Source organism: Solea solea, chromosome 12, assembly GCF_958295425.1.
Source record: "Solea solea chromosome 12, fSolSol10.1, whole genome shotgun sequence".
In the NCBI taxonomy this organism is placed as follows: domain Eukaryota; kingdom Metazoa; phylum Chordata; class Actinopteri; order Pleuronectiformes; family Soleidae; genus Solea; species Solea solea.
Genome location: NC_081145.1, coordinates 12,169,751 through 12,184,153, shown reverse-complemented (window position 1 = coordinate 12,184,153; position 14,403 = coordinate 12,169,751). Strand labels below are relative to the sequence as shown.

At 37.7% G+C, this 14,403-nt stretch overlaps 1 protein-coding gene across 1 annotated transcript in view; it reads right to left on the bottom strand.

Moving 5' to 3' along the window:
- Positions 1–13,871, bottom strand: part of tp53i11b (tumor protein p53 inducible protein 11b) — a 34,519-nt gene extending 20,648 nt beyond the window's left edge. The window contains exons 1-2 of the mRNA XM_058646210.1: positions 13,723–13,871; positions 8,280–8,389 (exon numbers count right to left, since the gene is read on the bottom strand). The gene's annotated coding sequence lies outside the window, so the exon portion shown is untranslated. The remainder of the gene's footprint in view (positions 1–8,279; positions 8,390–13,722) is intronic.
- Positions 13,872–14,403: the final 532 nt, after the last annotated feature.

The window sequence follows — 14,403 nt, the reverse complement described above, 5'->3', positions numbered from 1 at the left end:
AATAAAAGTGAAAGACGGGTGTTGTGAATAAAGAATTAAAATTGATGCTGTCAATATACAATATGACTTGGCACTGCTTAGCACTTTTTATGGAAAATACACAAGCACAATGTATAATTGAATGGTGTGTCAGACACACAGGTGGATAATTATAACTGTTATAAAACTGCTATATGCTCATATGGGGCAAAGAACCTCAGTGGGGGTAGGGCGCTGTAGTGGTAAAAAAGTAATTGCCAAGGAGCAGTGTGTTTTTTTTTTTTTTTTTAATCTCTGGAGTCATCTTGACATTGCAGGCTCACTGTGAAGCCAACTCAGAAATAGCAAAGTAGTGTTTAAGGTAGAGCAGAGCTGAGTTAATGCACACACACGGTGAGGAGATGAGGGAACTCCTCCAAGGAGCTAAACCATCGATGTTCAGCAGGGATCCAGCACACATCGAGATTGAGAGATGTGACCGAGGACCTGCCTTCAAAACATGCACGCCAACAAAGCCAGCTCCACTACACAGCCAACTAGTAATTATTACTACTTACATGATTATTAGGGCTATTGTGCATCGCTCATCTCTGCAATGACATGTAATTATGGTGTCACTATGACTCAAAGAAATGAGATAAGAACAATAACTCAGGAGGGTAGGTCACAAGCAGATTCTCAGTTTCATTCTTGTTAATTGAACAAAATATCTGCCAAATCTAAAAAAAGCTATGAACATCTATTATTATGAAACTGCAAAGCAATACTACACACTATGTGTAGTATTGTATGGTTATTTGTCACATAACACATATATGTACAATACACTGCTTGCAATACCTAAATATAATTTAGTGATATTAGTATTAGTTGCAGAGTTAATAATGAAAGTTAATTAGTAATTAGCTGCACTAAAAACTGCAGTGAAGGTTTGGGGTATTAGATGTATGAAGATGACTATGACACTATAAGAAGGTTGTGGATGTTTATAGAGGTAGACCAATTAAATGGTTAATAGGCCAATATTTGTAATAGACTGATGTTTGTCTTTTTTTAATAAACGGTATTGGCCACTAATTGTTTGTTAAGAGGATAATTATAATATCAATATTACACATTTTTGTCATGATAAATGTATCAAAAGTCACAAAAAGCTAAAAATATTCATCCAGAAGTTTATTTGACCAGTCACATTTTTTGATTGTGTTTAATTAATTTAATATTTATGTAAAATATATTAAAATAATTTTTTTTTAAATATAAAAAAAATAATAGAAATATTTAAAATATATATTTGCACTGCAGTGCTGAAAACAATATGCAGGTTGTAGAGATGGATGTTGTTCAATAAATCTTTAAGTTAAGCAATTTTGTGTATCATTTGTAATTATAAAGGTTTTATACTTTCTCCTCAGATGGAGGAAAAAAGACAATCAGCCAAACATATTGGCCATAAAAATATGGGCATTATATATTGGCAGTTCCAGAAAGGAATCACCCAATATGTAAAAGTTGAATTAACGCCTGTCTGAAACAATAACGTCTTTTGTTCAGTTAGAAATTATTAGACCAGCGAAGTGTGGGTCATGGCGGTACTGCAGGCGGGCCGTGAAAGGTCATTAAATATAAATGTTTTTAATTTCCACTTTTGTAATTAAGTTTCATATTGCGGTAAAATATGTACAATATATTTTAAGTGTAAATATCCAGTATCAGTCACACTTGACACTGGATAGCACTTTGTTGTGAGGCTAAACCTTTAAAATAATAGATGGTAATCCGGCTGTAATAACCATGTGAATGTGTTGAAAGATATGCAAGTTCAGAAATGAAGTGAAGTGGACTGATTATTCATCTGCACTGAACCTTTGTATTCCAATGTTCACAAAAAACAATAATATATATGGGAATTACTGATCTCAGTCTTGTGTTGATCAGAGTCATGATTTACAGTTTGAGAGGGCCTCAGAGGATTTTCAGATTACAAAGTGGGCACTGGCACACTTAAGTTTGGGAATGGTCGATTAGTGAAGTGAGGCCAAATCACAACATACTTTATCTCAAGGAATTTAGACTGACCTAACAATATTAAGATGCAGAATGTTTCACGATAAGTCAAAAGAAACTAAGACATTGGTACTGTGGAGTCAAAGTTTGAAATACCAGATGTCAAATCCCGTTTGCCGGTGGTAACTGCTCGCAAAGACCAATTATATAATGTAATGAGGCGGGCTTTCATGACGCACAACAAACAGTAGTTAGTAGATAATAGTCTGCACAGACACAACTATTTTCACCCAGTTCAGTGGAGAAGAAACACAATTATAATAGAAGGGCTCTGTTGCTGCACTTTGTGGATTAAGGTGACTTACACTGCTGGAGTTGTGGTTTTTCCACTTGTGGGAAATAATTAGATGCATCTCTTACAGATTTTAAAAATACAAACATACATAGATACATACAAATACAAAACAGACACCAAATATTGATGTAAACTTGAACTGTAAGAGATATGTGTATTGCTGCATAAAAGGAGGCTTGCAACTGGTAATGATCAGTATTAGTGACAACAGCTCTGTTTTTTTCCCTCCTGCAGAGAAATATTTTTTTACCTGGAGTTACAGCTCAGCAGTACATCTCTGTTGAGAACAAAGCAGTTTTAGTTGACCCATTTTCTCCCAGACTAACTTAACATGTTGACTTAAGGAATATAACAGTCAAGAGGCCAAATATCTGTTTTGTAAGCCCACTGTGACCTTGACCTTTGACCAATGAAACAGTTATTAGTCTTTGAGTGAGTGAACTTTTGTTCCAAATACGACGGAATCTCTGGAGGCGTTATCATGGAGTTTGATGATCATAAATGAAAAAGAACACAAATCAATAAATCTAGGAATCCATTTTTTTCCCTTTAAACAGCTGTCAAATGCAAACTATGGCTTGGTGGTATGCCATATAATTTTAAACTATAGACTTTAATGGTATATGTTAAGAGTATATTCTTAAAATGTTAATATAATTGATTCTAAATAGGTAAATGTGACTGCCTTGCAGCGAGTATATGACTGTAACAGCATAGAATATGCCTACAACTAGATGTTAATGAAAGCTACAGTCACAATAATCAACCCTCCAACAACTGGTCCATTTGAGTCATGAAATGCTCTTTCTTAACTGAACCTGCTGTGTTACTTTTTATGTCTGTAATAAGACAGGCAATAAGAAGGAAGGATTTCCTGATATTGTATTATATTTCCACACATTGCATGTCATAGTATATCAGAGGTCTGTTAAGTAGGAAACAATCTTTAGACTGAAGTTCCCAACTTTTCACATTTCAAGTTCTGATTAGCTTTAAAAAAAAAAAAGAAGCATTGCAGCAAATAATCAAATATTCTAACATTTTGTAGGCAAAACTGATCTTCTGTCATAGATTTGTGGAGTCGCAGAACACTGTCATCATTATCGTACGTTTTACAGCAAGAAATGTAGGTGACACTGTGGTGTTCCTGTTTTCTAACCAACCATGAAGTCTATGCCATCTTTCCAATTTTCCTATCGACAGTATTCTGCTTCTCAGATCTCAAAAGGGAGCATGATGATCTGCAATTACTTAAAGTAGAGCAGACGTGCTTTCATGTAACTAGGGAAAACCACAAGGCTGGGAACATTTTCTTTCGTCCCATCTCAGTGAGTAAGTGTTACAGCAACTGAAACTGCTTTCCGTCTCCCCACTTCCTGCAGCCCCGAGCACTTATGGAGTAGAAATGCAATCTCTCTGATATTTTGAAGTCATACCATACTGAACATTTGAAAGTACTTCTGTATGTCATTAGCAGTAACACAAAAACCAGCTCACAACAAATACAACTGTATAAATGAATAATAAGATACCACAACATCATTATTTAAAGCCTTCAACTTCGATATTCCTTCCCGAGGAGTGCTAAGGAGCTACCTGGTTTGCGAGGCAGCCCCCGCTGAGTGATGAATGAGGACCACTAATTTGAAGGATCAATCTGCACCATCTGAATGTGGAAATAATTGCTCAGTGAAGGTCAAAAACAGATCCATAAAATATCCATCATGTTGCCAATTACATATTTTGACATAAATATTAGATTTTTATCCATTGCAGTGTCACCCCGTCTCATCAACACGGACAGGAGAGATCGTCATATAATCCTCTGCTAATCATTACAGGAATGACATTGATAATGGATGCACACACACACACTGGGTTTGGTTCACAGAGCAATAAACACACTTTTGTTGCCTATAAAGTTCAAAGGAGCCAACAAGAGGATTTCACAGTACCATACCCTGACATCAAAATTACCGTGTGCAGGTGCACATCAGCTTTTGAATATTGGCCCAGAAGCACACAAGTACACCATCTTCCATTTTGCTGACAGTTCTTTTGCCAGATGGCAATGTGAAAAAAGAATTGCTCCATTTACACCTTACACTGCAAAATATCAGGACTAACAGGACAGCAACTACCACAGCTGTGCCATCTCTTTTCAATACTACAAGCTGACATAAAGCTGGGTCAAGTAACCATCTCAGATGTCACAGAGTATGTGCTTTAGAGTCAATGAGGTCAAAAATACAAGGCAGTAACCTCAACAACAAAAAAATGACTGCATATGATTGCATATTCGTCTGCTTGAGAGCCCTTCTTATCATCCGACCGGTCTGATTTCGAGTGATGAGACTCCACTCATGTGAGATGTGACTGCTCTGCTGTTACATGGAGCTAACTAATGAGATCATTTTCAGTGCTATTGCTATGTGAAAAAGAACCAAAGGGGGTTTTATGTGTAGAAAAAAAAAGTTGTGTGCCCCAACAATGTAAATCACCCTCAATACCAACTACCCTGCAACCCTAATAATTATATGTAATGTCTTAGGTTTATGTTTAAGTTCAAAATTTAGGTATAACCTTGTTCCTTAACTTTATCTGCCATAATGTTTTTGATCCTGAGACTAATTAAACCTTTTTCTAGACTTTAGTGAGGTATCACTTAAGTATCAAGAATAGATCTTGATACTGTCTTTTCCACCCTTTCTACCCTTCTGTCTAAAACAAAGAGACATCATCACAGCAGACTGACAACACTTCTGTTATCCTGCTCTGATCCAATCACAGAAATACTTGAATCAATGCCCTTTATCAGTAAGCAGAGCACCTTCCACAAACAGTGCAATACACACAGGTGCATACTTATTATTCAAAATTGGATTGGTGCATCCATCAGTCCCCCACACTGCAGACAGACTGCAAATGGTAAAGGTGCTGAAACACTGAATGTTACAACCACACTATAAACAAAACCTTCTTCTAGACTCCGTGGAGAATATTTAAAAACATTCATTGTCATTCATAAAAAATGAGTTTTAATTACAGCAGCTATGTAGTCATGTAGTCTACTGTGTATGCTGATAGTAATGGACTAAGCAAAGTAATCAGGTGACAGACAGAATTTTCATTATACTTCTAATTTAGCAGGAAATGCAGCTGAAGCCTGAAACCCAAGACAACCTCACAAATGTCCACAGATGTCCCAATCACAATTATCGGATTGGAGCTGATCTGGGCATTTACTTTCAACTGATCTGAGATCAGTTATCACACCATACAATGATATTAACTGCAAGTTAACACTTTCAACAAACACTGGCTATTGGCTACTTTTTCACCCATGTAGCTGAGCTGTAGACTGTAGCAGAGCTTCATGTATGTCAGATAAGTTTATTTGTGTTTGTTGAACAGTTTTGTTTTTATACCAGAATGTCTACATTATGTACAAACATGAAGAGAAGTAACATTTTCACAGTCACAGTTTAACTTTATGTTGCACACAAACACAGCTCTGGTTCAGTTGGAAAGGAGGTTACGCCCCTGCTCCCTCTCTTCCTAGCTCTGTCTCTACCAGCAGTGCAGCCTCACAGCAGCAGTATACAGGCAAGATGAAGAAAGAGTCTTCTTTCTCCCTAAACTTCAGTCAGGAATATTTATTTCACTGATTTATTTCAGTGACCTCCTTGACTGGGACTCAGTATCGGCACAAACTCAATAGTAAAAAGATCGGATCTGGATCAGGGGCCCAAAAAGTTGATTTTAATTCAAATTAACTTATCAGTAATGTCTGTTGAGGCGTATTTGTGCACGAGTGTACAAAAACAATTATCCCTTTTCCATTAAAAACATAGCTCAATGCATGCAGAAACTGATACTGAATGGTGTATTTGTATTAAGACAACAACTCTAATATTTCCAACTTACTATCAAGCAGAAGGTTTTCTTAATCAGTGTCAGTGATGCCAGTTTTGTCACAGTCTACATTGTTAACACATCCTAAGATATGCCAAAGCTGCCTCTTTGTAAATGTGAATACACCCACGCAGCTTGCTAATCAGGTTTTAACTGAGCACCACAAATGCCATGAGGGCTCAGCTGAGTTTACACAGAAACAAATTAGGGAACCTGAGCCAGCAGCAAATCATTGCCTCCACAAGATGGCCAATGTTCCAAGCAGTATGAGGTTGATATCTAATCAGGAAAAATGGTGCATTTGTCTCCTTGGTCAATTGCCCACGGTATGTGCCACTGGCTATAGTCCAGTTAAAACTGCATTATTACAATACCATGCAGATCAAGTGGCTCACTCCCATGACTCTGTTATTGCAGAACTCCAGCAACCAAAAAACCCCCCCAAAAAAACCCAAACCTCATAACACTAAGACACACAGGCTGGCTGATAGATTTACTCCAATATGACATTTTGTGACATTTTGTGGGCAAAATCACAATAAACGTATACTTATTGACCCCTGTAAACCAAAACATGTCAACATTTATATTGTAAATGTCATGTACTGCCACTGTACACTTTAAAGTAATGGATCCAGTTTGAAAAACAGTATAAAAATAAATGACATAAATCATCCAAGTCCATGAAAAATTAGTAAGCAGCATGCTTTGAGGCAACTGTGTGGTGTCATTACATTTAATTATTTTAATTGTATTTTAATTAATGGGGCAAATGAAAACCACAGAGCTCATTCTTAACAAAGCCTTTCTTGTAGAGCCTCTCTAGCACAGCTGCTGAAGATATTTTTTCCTCAGTTTTTTTCCCCCCTCAGGATTTTATGGAGTCACTAGGTGGAATCAAAAACAAATGCAATGTTTTTTGAAATAGGTATGCAAAACAACATATTTTTCAAATTGAGTATTTCAAAAAAGTTGCTGTAGTGTAAAAACTGTTAGCCATGGTGTCCTTGGACAAGGAGGAAGCATTTTTATTTTGGTGGATACCAGATGTGTGCATCTGTAGAGAATGGGCAGTGAGCCCGATCCTGGTATATGCACACGTCACTCTACATGCAGTGGGCATGTTAGAATCTGCATGCTCCTCACAGTGAAATCGGAAACTCACAGCGTACCAGCTGAGCTCTGCCTGTCTGCCGAGGCGGCAAATCAATGCTCCGCACACTGCTCTACAATAACGGCGGCACAAGATCTCCATTATGATTCTTTTTCCTTTATTGTGACAACAATCCTCTTTTATTACCTCTGCCAAAGAGATTAGGTTTTTGGCCAAGTTTTGTCTGTTGAGCATCATAACTTAAATAGTAAGACAAAGATTTTGATTAAATGTTGGGGTTCTGGGTTATGGCTCAAGGGAGAAACTGTTAGATTTTGTGGCAATCCTGCCACGGTTCCAGATTTCTCTAGTTTATTACGAAACTGTGTGTGCCCTCGGCCACAGTCAAGGTAACTATGGGGGACACTAGGACAAATGTGCTTCCAACTTTTAGACAGTTTGATTTATTACAGTTACATTTATGATGAGAGTATGTTTACTGGTCTAAATTATTTAATTTATTTCACATATAACATATAGGTGGGAATCTAATGCCCACAGGTTGTCAAGTATGTTTGAGCTGATGACAAGAAGGCATGAACATGATATTGAAATAACTGCTACAGCCCTAATCAATCAATAGTCGTGATTTGACTAAGAAAGAAACTAAATTAGTGCAGGATGAGTTTCAGACTGAGTAAATTGAACAGCAATGGCTCTGAAGTGATAATCCAAGGTTATCTATGGGGTCAGCTAACCAGAATAACCAGCTAACCAGGAAATATGAAACCATATAAAAGGTCTCATGCATGCATTAACAGACGAACCCATAGTGTTTCACAGTGAGAACAATACAGATTTATTTTACCAGTTCCTACACAAATCAACAATACAACAGTGATGTGAAAGGAAAAAGAAGCTTTCACTTACTAAATTCAGGTATGTGGAGGTCACACTGTGTTCCTAATCTCAAATGAGGATGATGATGATCTCTGCTGGCACGGCTCGTTTTGTGTCCTATGAAGTCCCCTCAAGTTTACCTGTCAAATAAAAAAAAACACATTTTAAAGGCTGAAATAAAAATAAAAAAAATACATTTAAAGACTGATTTAACCAGACCAGAGAGGTCCCATTACAGCCCAATAAATGTATTTTATCTTAAAAAAAAAAAGCAACATAAAAGCTTGATTAAATGTTACAGTAGGAAGTGACAATTTGACAATGTCTAAAAGAAAATTAGACATTGTCAAAAGTATACTGATAGCCCAAGCAGCCTGAGCAGAAATAACACAATAAACACTCAACAATGAAATGGATTTTCACAAATTTTTTACTGATCCTGACTTACCCTGACAGAATCAATAAGCTGAGCAGCTTTTCATTGCCATTAAACTACAACGTCTGAACGGCAACATATGGTCTTTGTTGCTCTAATCCTGTCCACTGAAAATATACACAAGCTCATGTGTTGTCGGGTCATTATTAAAGCCTATGGCTAACCCAGTGTCTGTCAGACCAGGCAGCAGGCAGAAGGAAATTAAAAGCGAAGATGCCAGGAAGAAAGTCGTACTCAGTGGCAAGAACAATATTGCTGGTCCCTAGAGAGAGAACAGAGGGCAGGGCAGAAAGATTAAACTAAATAAAGCTCGCTTGGATAAATAATTTTTGTTGCTATTCTTAAGAATAAATGTAAACCAACAACCACCAAAAGAACAGGGAGGATACCCATGTGTGTGTATACCGTATACACACACACACACACACACACACACATACATACATATATATATGTACATATACATATATATATATATATATATACATATATATATATATATATATATATATATATATATATATATATATATATACATATATATACAGTACATACACATATACATACACATACACATATATACATATATGTATATGACCAAATGTGTTCTTGGATAAATTGGAAGAACAATATACAGATTAATGAATTATTAAAATGACAGTTAGTTGCAGCACTAATCAGATATAAATAAACAAGAAACAATACATAAAAAGAGACAAAGAGAAACGAGGCAGTAACTCAACATTACAGATGCGAACTCTCATGAAACACCAAAGAAGAATAAACACAGAACTAAGTCTTGAGGCAGAGATCCTCAACAGTCACTCTTTGTGCTACTGTATTTGATCTAGTCAGAGCAAAACTGTGCAGCCAAGTTATAAATAATGCATACAGTTTATTACTTTGAGAGGCAGTGGCATACAATTGATACATTGGTTATTGCTTTTTTTTCCCTGAAATAAAAAACGTATATGGTTAAAATCCAGCCCTATGGAGTAGCACACACCTTAACATGTTTTTGCCAAAGATTCATCATGCTGTCCTCAAGAAAAAAAAAAACAAAGCTGTTATATCACTACTGTAGACTGTGGATATTATTAAGCACTTGACTGTAGTAAACAGACATGTCAGAAAACATCATGTCTGGGAATACTAGAAGACCAGTTCATGGTAAGTACAAGAGACTGTAAACAAGTTTTGTTGTTGTTGGCATAGCTTCACAACATGCTAACCAATGTTAGATTTAAGACAGTAATATTATTTTCCTTGGATTCAGTTCATCTCATAACTCTGTGATTGAAGCACATTTGCTCTTACACTTCATCATAACCCATCTGCCTCAACAATAATCGGGACAACCTGAATGTGAACGTGCAAAACAGAGAGGCAGGTGCAAGAGGTAGAAGAAATTGTTATCATTCCCTAAAGGGATTTTATTTAAAGGAAAAAAGGGCATCATCTTTGGCTACCCAGCATGTACTAAGCCAGGAGTGTGTGAACAAACTGTGGGATGGCCTAGAGCTGTACTCCATGCTACTCCTTGCTTCAGTGTCTTTTAAAACCACACACACACTCAACCATCTATACATGCTGCTGCATGGCTCTCCAAAGACCATATCAGCCTCACAGTGGAGCTGCACTGAGAACAACTTGAGTCCCTTATCTGGTCTATGTGGAGTGCATGGGACAGATCCAAAAGGTTAAACTCATTTCTCACTTGATTTGGTAGTACATTGAGTATGGCTTGCATCAACAATAACTGGTAGTGATTTTGATAGCTTTAAAAAGAGAGGCCATAAAATACTGTAGTGTGATAGTTGTACAGTAGTCACAGAGCAGTGTTTTTGTTCTGTATGACAGCAATTACTGAGAGGAGTCTGCAACAAAAGCCCAGAGTCTTTAAGTGTTGGCTCGGGTGACAATATTGTGCAGCCACAAGCGTTTACAAAAAAGGTCATCAGGACAGATCTGACCCATTTACTGGAGCTGCTTTTGCATTCACACAGCAGAGTGCTACTCTGTTACCAGTGAAAGTATCTAATGTTTTGATGATGAAGCTTGAGATAAAAATGACAGAGATGCCACTGAACCACTTCACCTAAGCTCAAAAAAAATGCTGATGCCTACATTAGTGCAGCTTCAGTCACTGCTGCTCACTCCACATAAACTGTATTATTTTTTCCGCCATGCTGAAAAATGTATCACCATGGGCACTATGGGAACAGAAGAAACCCTGTTTAGTTTGTTCCTAGATCCTGAGCCAATTAGAATCCCCCTGCACTCCCACACTGTCTGGATGACGTATTGACTGATGATCACACAGTGTCACATTTGTCTCCTCACTGGGTGTCACTTCTTTTTGTGAGATATTAAGAATGTTTTAGCCACCATGTTGCTTCCCTCATGTTGTTGGCTACTGTTTGACCCAGGTCAGTCAGTACCTTGGGTTAGGTCATGTTGTGTGTTGCAATGTTGTGCCACTGGAAACGTGGGCGTGTTCATGCATGAAGCAAAGGTGTTATTTTGAGGAGGGGAAAAAAACAGCTGGTCATTGCCTTTGACTTTTCTCTGCAGACTGCAAGAAGTAAGCTGCAGGTCAGCACAGAACACAGCATGTTCAGCCTGGGAGCAGTACAGTATAACTGAACTACTTAGGGACAGGTTGTGACATGTCCAACACAAACCAGATCTGTTAGGTTTGTCTCTCATGTCATGTGATGCTAAGAATGACCAAAAGCTATTTCAACACACGTCACTTACAAGTTCCTGGGAGAATTGAAACACACGTCTTTCATTTTATTAATGAAAAGATTTCAGCACACTTGGGGAGGGGCGCAGTTCAAGTAGTTAGTTATAGTCCAGGGCATAAACAGTATGTATTGTTTGAAATAGGTTGAGGCATGTGTAGGAAAAAAATCTTCAAAAAAGGAGGGTGTGGGAAAGTCTTGCAGCAATAACCTGGTAAAACATTTCAGTAATTGTGCATGGATGACGTGTTCAGTGGTCAATTAGCCTTGGATATTTTAATTTAGCCAGGAAGGTCCCATTGAGATACAATATCTCTTCTTACAGGGAGTCCTGGTCAAGATATTTTTAGGAGTTTATTAAAAGAGAGTAAAAAAGAGAGATATAATAAAGTTAAGTGCAGAAGTATACAGGCCATACCAACAAGATCCTTAATCCGAGGTTCACCATCACCCAACTGTATATGTCTGCCTGTGTATATTGAAAGATGTACAGCTGTATGTGTTTGGCACTGTCAAAAAAAATCTATTATTTCAATTACATTTTAAACTTCATTGCCACCAGCAAAGAGGTTATATTTTAATCTGTCTGTGCAGGACTACACAAACAGACCTCCACTAAACCATGTGTGAGGATAAGACATGGGTCAAGGAAGAATCTATTAAATTTGATGCAATCGGGTAATGTTCTGAACAAACTCACATGGAAATTAGAGAAAGCACCATGGCCAAGGCCTCTATGTTTCCCACAGTATCCATCCATCCAACCATTCTGTACCACTTTATCCTCCACGAGGGTCGTGGAGCTGCTGGTGCCAATCCCAACTGACATAGCGCGAAAGGCAGGGGTACACCCGAGACAGATCGTCTGAGTGTCAGTGTTCTTCTTTATATAAAGACGAACAACCAGTCACTCACACACTCAATTAACCTCTGCATGTTTTTGGACATGTAGGAGGAAAGTGGAAACCAGAGAACCCTGAGAAAACCCATGCACACACACAGAGAGAACATGCAAACTCCACGAAGAAAGTCTTTAAAAAACTTCTTCTGAGTGACATACTGTAAAGTCAGTCGTAATTACTTTTTTTATTTATGTTGCTCACAAACAGCCAAACAAATGCTGCCAAGCACATAACGTCCTTGATGGAGGCAGCAATGGTTTGATGAATTAAATAAAACTCTTACTTTCTATTGGGTCTGAGCAATTTATGGTTTCAAATTAAAAAGGCAATATAAGGCTGCAATTACTCATTCAATGTTTTGATTGTTCTCCATTCTTTGCCTAATTAAAAACACTGCAATATCAGGTGTGGTGCTCCATCTTGATTTAAATCTATAAAGCGAGTGAATATTGTTATGAAGCTTGACTTTAAAATGATATTGCAACTCAAACCCAATGTCAATATGTCAGAAAACTCACACTTATTTACTGTATATATAAATATTCTGCCCTTTTTATTCCTTTGACTATTGTGCTACAAAAGCAGGACACGCTTGTGGAATTGTGGTTTGTTGTTGCTGGTCTTGATGCAGGTATGTGGAACACGACGTGCCATTCGTGTTCCTCATGTTTTGTGGAAGAATTTTACTCATGTGAACACCAAACATGTCGAGATCATGTTTTTCGAGTAACTGAGTCATTCTGCTATATCCTTTTGAAAAGTAACTTATAAAAGACATGTTATTTTATAACAAAAAAAAACTCGATAACCTATTTAGAAAGGCCAAGTCCGTGGAAAAGTCATGTTGAATAATTATTTACCAAATAAATTAATTAAATAAATAGTTCCTCGCAAACGCTTCCTATTGGCTGCTATATAACTTTACAGTTAATGTGACAGGGTGGGGTGTAGCAGCTCCAGAGATAAGCCGGTTATCCTAACGGTGGCAAATAAAAGAAATTAAACGACAGGGGAGTTTGACTTTTAGTGATTTTTTTCTGACACACGCAAACACAACTGCTTCTTTTTTCCCCCTTTCTTTTCTGTTTTTGACAGAGCCGTTCGCCACATGCTCCCAACTTCTCCAGCTTTGGCAGCGTTACTCATATAAAACCAAACCACTGTTAAAACAAAACATTTAAAAGTAAAAACTAAATAAATAAATCAAATATCTCGCGCACAAAGTGGACACAAGCTTTTACGACGAAGCGGCGAGAAAACAGCTTAAATAATCGTAGCTAGCTGTGAACTCTGCGACACAGAACAAATTACAGCGCCAAAGCATTTCAAAGTGACAGAGTGCTTGTTGAGAAAGACGGGAGTAAATATAAATCAGGGGTTTAACTCACAGTGAGCAGCAGCAGTGGAGTCCAGAGTTTGCTTCACAGTGGAACGTTTTGTCGTTGTTTAGATGAGTGAGTAGAGAGGCGGAGGGCGGTGTGTCATCGTACTGCTCCGTGCTTTTACTATCCACAAACCCCGGAGCAGCGTTCACTTCTCAAAGAGAGGGAGAGAGAGTGAGAGCGCTGGCGATTACCGTAATGACCTGAGCCCACACCGAAGCGCACGTCAGATTTTTTTTTATTTTATTTTTTTTTTACCGTAATACGTAGAGTAGATCTGCACCGTCAACAGAAAGGCAAACTATTGAGAAAGAAGGTGTTAAAACAATTAAATCACACCAGTGACTATTATTATTCTTGATGTGTTATATTACAGCGAGGGGCAGGTCTATGTACCACAGAGGGTACATTTTATTAAAGGTCCTGTATGAATGAGTGACATCCAATGATTGTAGATGGTAACCAAGAAGCAAGTGACGTCACTCTTCAGAATCTAAGACACCTGCAACCAGACACATATGGGATGATGCAGCTGTCAATCACACTGATGTGCACTCACGTGTGTTGTGGTTTAATGTCTATTTTCCTTTGAATGGTAGTGGTTTTGCAAACTGAAATGAAACACTGCACAAATATATGCTGTATGAAAGTGTGAGTGAATAGGTGAATGGCACAATTGTAGTGTAA